Source organism: Panthera uncia, chromosome D1, assembly GCF_023721935.1.
Source record: "Panthera uncia isolate 11264 chromosome D1, Puncia_PCG_1.0, whole genome shotgun sequence".
Lineage (NCBI taxonomy): Eukaryota > Metazoa > Chordata > Mammalia > Carnivora > Felidae > Panthera > Panthera uncia.
Window position 1 is genome coordinate 37,762,137 of NC_064808.1, and position 12,527 is coordinate 37,774,663.

Here is a 12,527-nt window from a genome sequence, read left to right on the forward strand (position 1 = left end):
CCTGGCTAGCTCAGTCAGTAGAGCATGCAACTCTTGATTTCCAGGTCGTGAGTTCAAGCCCCATGTTGGCAGTAGGGTTTACGTAAGAAAAGAAGAGACAGAATTTCCTCTTTTCCAGATGGACTCATGGAGGGTGCACAAGAGAAGAAAAAGAAGGTTCCTGCTGTGGCAGAAACCCTTTAAAAATAGCAAAGGAATTTTGCAGAGTTGAAAATCAACCATCTGAGAAAGAAGTTTGCCCAAAAGATGCTTCGAAAGGCAAGGAGGAAGCTTATCTATGAAAAAGCTAAGCATTACCACAAGGAATATAGGCAGATGGACAAAAATGAGATTCTGTTGCCAGAAAAGCTGGCAACTTCTACAAACCTGAGGAACCCAAATTGACTTTTGTCATCAGGATCAGAGGTATCAATAGCGTGAGCCCAAAGGTTTGAAAGGTGTTGCAGCTCCTTTGCCTTTGTCAGATACTCAACAGCACCTTTGTAAAGCTCAACAAGGCTTCAGATAACTTGCTGAGGACTGTGGAACCATCTATAGCATGGGGGTACCCAAACCAGAAGTCAGTGAATGAACTGATCTACAAGCGTGGTTAGAGAAAAATCAACAAGAAGCGAATTGCCCCGACAGAGAGCACATTGATCGCTCTATCTCCTGGTAAATATGGCATCGTCTGCATGGAGGATCTGATTCTTGACATCTATACTGTTGGAGAATGTTTCAAAGAAGCAAACAACTTCCTATGGCCCTTCAAATTATCTTCTCCACAAGAAGCAATGAAGAAAAAGACTACCCATTTTGTGGATGCTGGCAACAGAGAAAATCAGATCAATAGGCTTCTTAGAAGGATGAACTAAGGTATCCACCATGATTATTTTTGTAATCTGTTCAGTTAATAAAGGACTATGTTCAAATTTGAAAAAAAAGAAAAGAAAAGAAGAAAAGGGAAATGAGAGAGAAAAAGAAAGAGAGAGAAAAAGAGAGAAGTTAAGAAAACTCAGAAAAAGAAAGAAAAAACACCCTAAACTTTTTAAAATGTGTATGCTACTCCCTTATAATCACAAAGGTCTACATCTTCAGAACTACAAATGCCATGTTTTGGCTTTTTAGTGTCTCTTTTAGCTGAACCAAAGGATGAAGGACCATGCCCGTTTTGCACACTGTTTCCTGGTGATATGCATAGCCCCTGACACATACTGAGTGTTTGAGTTCTGTTGAGCGAATAAATAAATTACAAGGTGAGACACTCAAGAGCCTAGACCATAAATCTGGAAGTTATAAATCTTTCAAATGAGTTGAAGGATAACTTAGGTCAATAATTAAGACAATGAGACTAAATAACCTGGTCAAATGTGTTTTTCAAAGTCAAGACAATTAGCTTAATCCAAAAGACTGAAATAGTTGTATCTCTCCGCTGAAGGAAAAAAAAAATACTAAAATGTGTGGCAGGCAGGCATTCCACTGGGTGCATTCTGCTGAGTGGAGATCTCATCGAAATGTAGATCAGGATTCAGAGCTCTGGGTGTGCAACATGGCTAACCCCTGTTGGTTTTCAGAACACACTTTAAGTAGCAACGACTTGATACTCACATGAGTTTTATCCTTGTGGTACGTCATCTAAGGTGGATACTATTATCCCCATATATAGATGCAAAAACTGAGGCTGGGAGTTTGAGTGATTTCCCATGGGTACCTCAGCCAGAATTCAAACTCAGTTTCATTTAACTCTACGACGCCATCCTGCTCCCTTGACTAAACTGGTAAAACCACCTAACCAAACTCCAACCAGTAAGAACTCTCTATTAGAGCTTTATGCATTTTAATATTCTGAAGTTACCGGGAAAAAAAAATCAATGGTTATTTAAAACCTTTATTATGCTCCTAAATCTCCTACTGTATCACCAGCCTGCCTCTCTGTGGCCTAAATCAGTGATACTCAAACTGGTGTTAAAACTCTTTTATGCTTTTATTTTTTATTTTTTTATTTTTTAACGTTTATTTATTTTTTGAGACAGAGAGAGACAGAGCATGAACAGGGGAGGGTCAGAGAGAGGGCGACACAGAATCTGACACAGGCTCCAGGCTCTGAGCTGTCAGCACAGAGCCCGACGCGGGGCTCGAACTCACAGACCGTGAGATCATGACCTGAGCCGAAGTTGGCCGCTTAACCGACTGAGCCACCCGGGCGCCCCGATGCTTTTAAAAATCATTGAATATCTAAAAGATGTTTTGTAACCGTGAGCTTTATCTATCTACATTTTTGGTAGAAGAGATTGAGATCGAGGAAAATAAAATATTTATTCATCGCTTCCTGTTAAAACAATTTCATCAAATATCAATATAAATACCATATTTTTGAAAAATAAATACATATTATAAAACAAAAAAATAAAGGAGTATTGTTTTTACATTTTTGCAAAACTCTTTCATGGTTGGCTTAAGAGAAGACAACTGGATTCTCTTATCTATTTCTTTTTTTTTTTTTTAATTTAAAAAATGTTTACTTAGTTTTGAGAGAGAGTGCAAGCAGGAGAGAGGCAGAGAGAGAGGGAGACATAGAATCTGAAGCAGGCTCCAGGCTCTGAGCTGTCAGCACAGAGCCCAATGGGGGGCTCAAACTCGTGAACTGTGAGATCATGATCTGAGCTGAAGTTGGACGCTTAACCAACTGAGCTACCCAGGCCCCCTCTCTTAATTGTTTCTTCACTCTATCATGATATGAAGAAAATTTGTCTTCACACAGATATGTAATTAGAAAAGGAGGCGTATTTGTACAGCTCTCTTAGATAATTGTGGCTATTCTTTGATACAATGGCAAAACTTGACAAGTGGTAGGTCTTTTTTTTAAAGGGTAGTCACAATTTGGAATCTAAAATCCTATCAGTGAACTTTCCAACTGTGATACTCTGTCATCTATTGGTCTATCTTGCATGTTGAATGGATATTTTACCCACGCATGGTTTTGTAACATCATGCATCGGTCATTTGGAAAACATTGGTTCATTGAGTCATGCCGCTAGGCTAAATGTTGACACTTTCATGTATTATCAAATAACACATTTGTTCATATCACCACCCATCTCATCATAAAAGTCTTTAAGTACTGAGAAACTGTTAAGTTCATGGTGGTAGATACAAGTTTTCCAAACTTTACATCTGTATTTGAAATCTCAGTTTTTATTATTGAGACAAGTTCTTTTTTGTTTTTCAAACAAAAGGCCCACTTCATTCATTTTTGAGAAAATGTTTATGAGATACTACTGTCAGTCATTCTTTCAAGATGAAGTACCACAAAAAATGTGTTAGTTCAAACAGCTGCACAAGTCCTAGTCTTTGAAAAAAAAAATCACACTTCAGTGCGTAGCAGAAGTGCTTTATTCACACTTCTCATTTCATTGTGCATACTATCCAAAAATCGTATATTTTAGGGGCATCTGGGTGGCTCAGTTGGTTGAGTGACCGACTCCAGCTCATACTGTCATCTCACCATTAGGGAGTTCAAGCTCCCATAAGGCTCTCTGCTGTCAGTGAGGAACAAATTTGGATCCTCTGTCACCGTCTCTCTCTGCCCCTCCTCTGCTCACGCTCTCTCTGTCTCAAAAATAAACATACTTTAAAAAAAAGATTATATACTCTACCCTTAAGTGTTGAAATTTAATGACAATAATTGTTACTGGCCCATCAGGCACATTCTTTTTTTTTTTGCTTCTTCAAGTTTTTATTTAAATTCTCTTTAGTTAACTCTTATAGTAAAATTGGTTTCAGGTAGAATTTGATGATTCATCACTTATATACAACACCCAGTGCTCATCATAAGTGTCCTCCTTAATTCCCATCACCCATTCCGCCCACCCCTCACCCACCTCCTGCCATCAGGCACATCCTTAGGGGAAGCTGGCTGTCTGTAAGATGAGACAGTAGAGAATGCAGTGACCACTAGTCACTTACAGCATTTCCTTGATTTGTGCTATGGTGCCAGCAGTCTTACTGACAGTGGCTTTTGCACTACCAATAAAAATGTCAATAGAGTTGTTCCAGGATAGAGCATGAGATTCAAAAAGGCATTCGACACTGAATATTTCAGCCACCCTTGCGCTTGTTGTCAAGAATGCATGTAACTTCTTTGATGATTAGGTGTTGCGAATGCTAAGCAAACACAAGCAGAAAAGGAAGTCCAGGCGCTTCTGTAGATTTGTCCATTTTCTAAGCAAAAGCACAATTTTGCAGATGATTTGTTAACTCGGTCCTTGACAAGTTACCCTCTTATTGGAATGTGGCACTTACTTTCTCTTACTGACTTTTCTTTTCTTGTGTTGTGATTTCTCTTACTGACTTTTCATCCAGCAATGCCAAGTGTACAGGGTTTAATTAGTCTCTATTACTTAATTAGTCTCTACTGTCAGCTACTGAGTATTCTTCCTTAGATAATGCAATATGCCAACTTACTCTGTAAGATGCTTTAGTGGCCTTTTCATCTCTAGTCTGAAAGGTTGTAACAATTTCTGGTTCTTAAAGAGTGTCTCACATCCAGGTCTTAAAAATTCAATTCCTTTCTTTAAACTTCAACAGTTGGTTTCGAGGGGCACCTGGGTGGCTCAGTCGGTTAAGCGTCCAACTTCAGCTCAGGTCATGATCTCGCGCTCTGTGAGTTCCAGCCCCGCGTCGGGCTCTGTGCTGACAGCTCAGAGCCTGGAGCCTGCTTCAGATTCTGTGTCTCCCTCTCTCTCTGGCCCTCCCCCGTTCATGCTCTGTCTCTCTCTGTCTCAAAAATAAATAAATGTTAAAAAAAATTGTTTAAAAAAAAACAGTTGGTTTCGAAAGGATAGCACAATTTCATTAGAACAATGATACTGTCCAAAAATTGTCTGTTGTGTAAGACAATAAAGGTAAGTTACTGACATCCTTGAAGCTGATGGGAGAGATAACTTTGGACACATTTTCTTTCTTTAAAAAATTTTTTAAAATGTTTATTTACTTTTGAGACAGAGAGAGACAGAGCATGAGCGAGGGAGAGGCAGACACACACACACACACACACACACACACACACACAGAATGCAAACCAGGCTCTGGGCTCTGAACTGTCAGCAGAGTCCAACGTGGGGCTCAGACTCACAAGCAGTGAGATCATGATCTGAGCCAAAGTTGGACACTTAAATGACTGAGCCACCCAGGTGCCCCAACATATTTTCTTTCTTATTTACAGTTGCATCCATTTTTTTTTTTTTTTTTGGAGTGGGTATATTCCTCCCTTCTGCAGTCAGAGATCCCTGATGTGTTACTGTCATCTGTTTTGGTATCTTTGGAAGTAGACCGTGCAGCCATGGATTAAGAAAAGGAGAGTTCTAGCACCCCTTTCAAAAGCCAACAATTTATCCTTAAATATAAGAACTCATATGACACATTTTCTTTTACTTTACAATAAAATCTAGGACTCTACAATAATAGCACTTTTGGGGGAAATCTTACAGTACAGAACATTTTCAAGAAGTTTTAAAATATTTGTTGCTAAACAAGACAATAAAGTGTACTTATTTCTTGTGTTTTGGTGTAGACTCAAGGAAATCTTGGGATTTCAAAACAATAATTTAATGGAAGATTATGAGGTTACTGATGTTATAGCAGATATAACTGAAAAGAGTAAGAGCACAGTAGAAGTACTGAGAGAAGAAACTGAGTTAAACACTAAAAACGCACATCAGTCTAAGTCTACTATCTTAGAAAATTCTAAGAAACACAGAGTCTGTAATCACATATTCTGATAGCTGTCAGAAGAAGACACCATGACACATGCCACCTCTGGAAAATCCCACTGGAGGGGACTTGGGGAGACTCCTGGGGTCCCCCAGGTCACACTTTGAGAACCACTTATTTAAAACCATAAAGAGATTTGCGAGAGGAGAGATGGCAGAAAACGAGCAGGCCAAGTTCCTACTGCCCCATGTACAAAACTTAGCTACAACCACATGTGCCTTCCACACATCCGTATTTCACCCCCTCCTCTGTCAGCTCTTGTCTTCCCTGGAGTAACCCCTTCTCCATCCACATTCAGCCCATCTTTCTCACCTGGGACCTTCCTATGAGCATTTAAATGTGATCAAATCTATCCCTTTCCCAGAACACACCCTAAAGCATCTCTTTCTGCTGTTTCCCTCTAGTTACTGCCAGATAGATGTCTCTCAGCCCCCAGAGCTGCCTGAGCCTCATTCTGGGTCTCCTCACCCTCTGTATTTCCCTTAACTGTCGATGTTCCTCAAAGGTTCTGTCCTTAACGCTCGCTGCCTTGTCCCATACAAGCAACGTCAGTGATCTCTCCTCTCTGGTTCCAGCTAACAACTGTCTGATGAGTCCCAATCTCAGAGATCTCTCTCCTGAGTTCCAGACCTAGATAATCAACAGGATTTGGATATTTGGCCTTGAGTGTCCCAAGAACTTGTTAAATTCCACGTGCCCAGGACTAAGTGCCGTGTTTTCCAGTTGCAACACTCCATTCAAACAAAGGAAAGCAAAACAAAATACTCTTGCCCCTAACTCCACAAATGCTTTTATCTCCCTTGCTCAAAAAATTTGCTCAAAAACCCAAGTGCTGTTCCTGACATCGCTTCCCCTCTCATCCACTCTGTACAAGGAATCAACCACTAAGGCCTGTCCCTTATTAAGTCCTTAAGAGATTTTCTATTCTTCTTTTCATTCTTATTGCTACTATCTAAAAGAAAAGCTATTTTATTATTATTTTTATAGGCTAGATGCAGACTGGCATTATATATATATTATTTCCTTTAATCTACACTACGACTTTTTTTTTGAGTTTGTTTATTTTGAAAGGGAGAGAGAGAGAGAACAGAGGAGGGGCAGAGAGAAAGAGAGAGAGAAAAAAAATCTCAAGCAAGCTCTGCTTTGTCAGTGCTTAGCCTGACTTGGGGTTTGAACTCACAAACTGTGAGATCATGGCCTGAGTTGAAATTAAGAGTCGAATGCTTAAGCAACTGAGCCACCCAGGCACCCCTACATGATGATTTTTTAATTCCATTTTACAGATGAGGAAACAGACTCAGAGATTTTCCTGATTATCCCCTTTCCCCAGCACTGAGAGCATCAGGGAAAGCTTCATGGAGAAACGGGACCAGGGCCTTGAGGGATGGTATGTTTTTTTCAGGGGGTAGGAAGAGACAACCATATACCAGACCAGTTCAAGAAAGACTTAAAAGAAAGAGAACAGAGGGCGGAATGTTTTTGGAATGTGTTTGAGGACATTGATGTTATGAGGAGATGTTTCTACTTGGAGGCAATGAGTTAAAACAAGCAACCGCTGAGCAAAACGTTTCCAAAAATGCCTCTTTCCTTTTCTTTAATATAAAAGAATAACCACAATGACTACTCAGCCCTGGTGGGCCGGGTAGAATGCTAAAGCTTTCATTTACTTTGCATGGAACCTTTGCTACAACCCTGCTTGGGAGTTCTCAGCATCTGCAGGTGACAGTATGGGAAACTGAGGCTGAGTTATCCCCCCAGCTATCCAGATGACAGAGATTCAAGCACACTTGCTTTTTGAAGAGGGCAGAGGCGCCACAGAACCCAAACCTCCACCCCCTTCCCTACCCCACTACCAACTTCAGCCTCAACCCGGGTTCTTTCGGTGAATATTTACACCCTTTGAAAAGTGTCTTTAGCTGGAGCCTCACCATCTGAATTTGGAAAGACAGTATTAACTAACTGTGGAAATGGTTTTCCTGGCAAAGACCTGCCTCAGTCTCTGACTTTACACTCTTCAGAAAGAAAAACATTTCCCTGATGTTAAGTTGATGGCTTAACTTTAAAAGAAGAAAAGGGGCCCGCCAAAAAAGGGGGTGCCTGGATGACTCAGTCGGTTAAGCCTCTGACTTCAGCTCAGGTCTTGATCTCACAGTTCATTAGTTCAAGCCCCGTGTCAGGCTCTGTGCTCCCTCTCTGCTTCCACTTCTGTGTCTCCCTCTCTCTCTGCCCCTCCCCTGCTCATGCTCTGTCTGTCTCTCTCTCTCTCTCTCTCTCTCAAAAATAAACATTTAAAAAAAATTTTAAAAGAAAGAAAGAAAGAAAACAGACTTTTCGGTGCTAGTGTAAAACCAAACCTAATTAAATGCAGATTTATTTGGAATCCCAGATGGGATCCCGGAACAGAAAAAGGACATTAGGTAAAAACTGAGACAATCGGAATAAAGCATTGGCTTCAGTTAACAAAAATGTATCATTATTGGCTTATTAATTGTGCCAAGCGTACCACAGAAAGGTAAGGTGTCAACACTGGGGAAGATGAGCACCCAACATCTGTACTATTTGTGCAGCTCTTTCTGTAAACCTAAAATTATCCCCAAGTAAAACTTGTAAAATTAAAAAAAAAAAATTTGAATCCAAATCTGTTTGCATAGATGTGATCAGGAGAAAACGTGACTACATTCTGTCTAGTTTAAATGGCAAAAATACTGCCCGACCGCGGTGCTTACGAGGAGGAAAAGCGAAGTTTCAATGCATTCTTTGGTAATCCAAAGCAACAAAAGTGTGCACTCCACCCCCTGCCCGAACTCCGTGGGGCTGATGATTCTATTATTTAACCCACTCATCCTTACTCCCCACCCCCACCCCCCACCACCAGGATAATGCCTCCTGGAATTCCTTTTGGCACAAACATCTTGTTTTAGGACCATGTGTAGACTGGGATGGAAAGAGGATTATTTACACCACATAGGCATCCCTACGTGAAAGGACAGGCCACCCCCTACACTTTCCTAAACTTTTCTGTCAATACCACACCCCAGCAATCACTAACCAACTAAGCAAAGCAGATCAAGGGGTGAGAGAGCTGAGTTTTTATTGTTCTTAGGGAAAAGTTTCATTCCAACTAACAGCTGTCACTAAACTCCTCATTCTCAAGTCAAAAGGACTTTTTTTTTTTTCCACTGGGATTGATGATTAAGTAGTGCTAAGGTTTGTATTCCAAGAAAACTCCCCATTTGGAAGCTGTAGTTATAAGGGGAGATGACCAGGAATGAACACTAATTAATTACTGACAAGGCACTGGACTGACTAGTTTACAGAGACCTATTTTATGTACAAGTATTTGAGAAAGTAGGCTGTCATACGAAGTTCACCCAAGGGCTCCTTGCCCCAATAGTAAATTACCCCTCATATGTGTTCAGAGTTTCACATTTTTACCTCACATCATCTCCTTTGGTTTTTGCAGCAAACCCTCTGATAATCAGGGCAGGATTAATTTTTTCCATGTTCCACACAGGCTCAGAAAGGTTGATTGATTTCCCCAAGTTGGCACAGCTTGTAAATAGTAAAGGTGCTTAAACCAAGGTTTCTTAACTGTAAGTCAGGGATCTTTCATTTGACAAGTATATTTATTGAATGCCTCCTCTATGGCTAGATCTCTGGTTGTTCCTGGGGTACCTGAAATAAACACAGACCTTGGTTTCAGGGAGCTTATAGTCCAGTGGAAGAGGAAAAGAATAACCAAGTTGGTGAAGGCAATGACAATTACAGATTATCCTGAGGGCCATCAGGGAAACAGGTGGCAAAGCTAGCTGGGAAAGCCTCTTTAAGATGATATTTTAGGGGCACCTGGGTGGCTCAGTCGGTTGAGCGTCTGACTTCAGCTCAGGCCATGATCTCACGGTTTGTGGGTTTGAGCCCCGCATCGGGCTCTGTGCTGACAGCTCAGAGCCTGGAGCCTGCTTCGGATTCTGTGTGTGTGTCTCTCTCTGCTCCTCCCCTGCTCACGCTCTGTCTCTATCTCTCTCTCTCAAAAATAAAAAAATAAACATAAAAAAATTTTTTAAAAAAGATGCCATTTTAGCAGCGAGCGATCAGAAGGACCAGTGGGACATGTATTGTGGGAAGGATGTTCCAGACTTATTATGGAGGCTGCAAAGGGCATGATGAGGTGGAAGATGCTTCCAAGGAACTAAGAGATGGGATGTGGTCAAAGAGAAGGCTAGCCTGGACCAAGATGGAGTCAGAGGTGGGCAAAGAGGGAATTCCTCAGAGCTTGGTGGGCCCATTAAGGGGCTTAAGGTTCATTTCATGCAGGTCAGGAAAGTACAGAAGGGCTTTAAGTATGGATTGACATGATTTGATATGTGTTTTTAAAAAACTGTCCTGAACATAGATGAAGAATGGATTGAAGACTGGTCTAGTTCTATCTCAGGCAAGAGTGCAAGCAGGATAATCAGTTGGCATTAGTTAGGAATTATGGTGGCCTGGACTAGGCGAGTGCAGTGAGGGTGAAAAGAGATCAGGGGCTAAAAGGAGAATCAACAGGTTGTAGGAATCGATTAAATGGGGGAGGGGAGAGAGTCAGAGGAATGTATTGTTCAGTAAAGAAATCAGCCACAGACCATAAGTGGATTCATTTATGAAAAAGAAGAGGTACATTTATTAATAAATATTCTAAAGAATATATAGTCAGAGCTGGTAAGTCAATTTTGGGTGTAAGAGAGAGAGAGAACCCCAAATGACAACAGTTTACAAAAATATACACATTCTTTTTCTATATACACATATGGGGCTGGAATGGTGGCTCCAAGTTCATCAGCATCTCAGACCTTCTGGAACTTTCTCTGTTTTCCTCAGTACACAGCTCCCATTTTGGGGTCTCTGATATTGTGATTTATAATAAGAAATTTGTATTTGGTTGTCGCCCCTGTTTCTGGCACAGAGCTCCTAAAATCCTTGCAATTTTGTAAGTGATTATTAGGATGATAAAGTCATGTTAATGACATGAGGTGAATTCTGGAAAGCACCTAAGGATGAGGGATGGTTGCCCATGGAGCCAACCATGTGATTACAGGTTTGGAACTTTCAGTGCCACCCCCGCCTGGGGAGGGGTGAAAGGCTGGAGATTGACTTCAATGCCCAATGGCCAATGACTTAATCAGTTCTGTTTACCTAATGAAGCCTCCATAAAACCCCAAAGGATGGGGTTTGGAGAGCTAGTGGGTTGGTGGACATGTGGAGATTTGGGGAGAGTGGTGAACACAGAGGGAGCACCCCTAATGACTTTGCCCTATGCATCTCCTCCACCTGTCTGTCCCACCTGAGTTCTATCCCTTTGTAATAAACCAGTAATCTAGTAAGTAAACTGGTCTCTTGAGTTCTGTGAGCCCCTCTAGCAAATTAATGGAAGCCAAGGAAGGGACTGTGGGAACCTCCACCTTATAGCCAGTCGATCAGCAGCACAGCTAACAACCGGGTCTGGCAGCTGGTATCTGAAGTGGGCATAGTCTCGTGGGACTGAGTCCTTTACCTGTGGGATCTGACGCTGTCTCTGGGTAGAGAATGCCAGAATTGAGTCGTACTGTAGGACAACCAGCTGGCATCACAGATTGCTTGGTTTGGGGAAAAACTCCATATAGTGGAGGGTCCCGGCAGGCTGCTCTGGCTGTGGCTATCAAACAGTAGAAGGGACAAAAGAGAAGGAGAAGGGCCCGTCCTTTCCTCAGAAGAAGAGTCTCTGCAGTTGAATGTGCTAATTCCACTTTGCTGCCATGAGCCACAACTCCGTCACAGAAATGAACAGAACTGCAAGGGAGGGAAGTGTAATCTAACTCCTGGGAGCTTCTATGACAGAAGACGAAAGGGAGATTCGATATTGTGGGCAACTCTCGTTCTCTGCTCTGTGCACCCAGCTGTCGACAGTGCCTCTGTTGGGGAAGCAGGTGGTAAGCACTGATGGAAGGACATTTCACATTTCCCCTTATGGTCAGGCTTTGCTTCATTTGTCTACTTTGGGAACGCATGCATGCATTATTTGTGTACTTTTTTTTTTTTTTAAGCCAAAGAAGGATTGGAGAAGGAGAAGGAGCTTGTGCCAGGACTGGGTAGAGTAGAAGGCACCACCAAAGGAGCTAGAAGGGAGGCAGCCGTAGAGGTGGGAGAAAAACCAGGAGAATATGTTGTCGTAGAGGCAAAGACATTTCAAGAAGTAGGGGCATGTCTTTGTACCCAAAATTTCTAAAACAGCAATAAAGACAAAAGTAGAAGCTTCTTGACTAGATAGAAATCACCGGGGACCCTGGGAGGATCAGTTTTGCTTGAGACTTGGGGGTGTAAGCCAAAGGGAAGTGAACTGAATAACAGATGCCCCGGAAACAGAGAAAGTGATCTAGGAGGTGAACTTTCTCAGGGGTCGTGTACCTTGGGGTAGACTCAGGGATAGACGTTGAATAGGGCAAGTAGCAAAGGTACATTGGGGAATCTGGGTTTCCTGCAGAGGGGGAGTGGGGAGAAAGAAGTGGGTTTTGATAAAGGGGAACAGAGGGGAGACAGGCACAGGGCTTTAAATTCCAGTCCAGACATGGGGACCGGGGAGGCCAAGCTGGCACTCTCATACTCAAGGCCAAGTTACAGGTAGACAGAGTAATAACATCTAAATACCTCTTACTGTTTCCTGGGTACTAGTCTACAAATCATACATTTATTTCCTAACTTACTCATCATAACAACCCTAGATGGTCGGTTTTGTTGAATAAACTTGTTTCACGTTTACAGAT

The 12,527-nt window shown here is 41.8% G+C and overlaps 1 pseudogene; it reads left to right on the plus strand.

Moving 5' to 3' along the window:
* On the plus strand, nucleotides 1-934 carry LOC125935579 (60S ribosomal protein L7-like; annotated as a pseudogene).
* The last annotated feature ends 11,593 nt before the right edge of the window (nucleotides 935-12,527 follow it).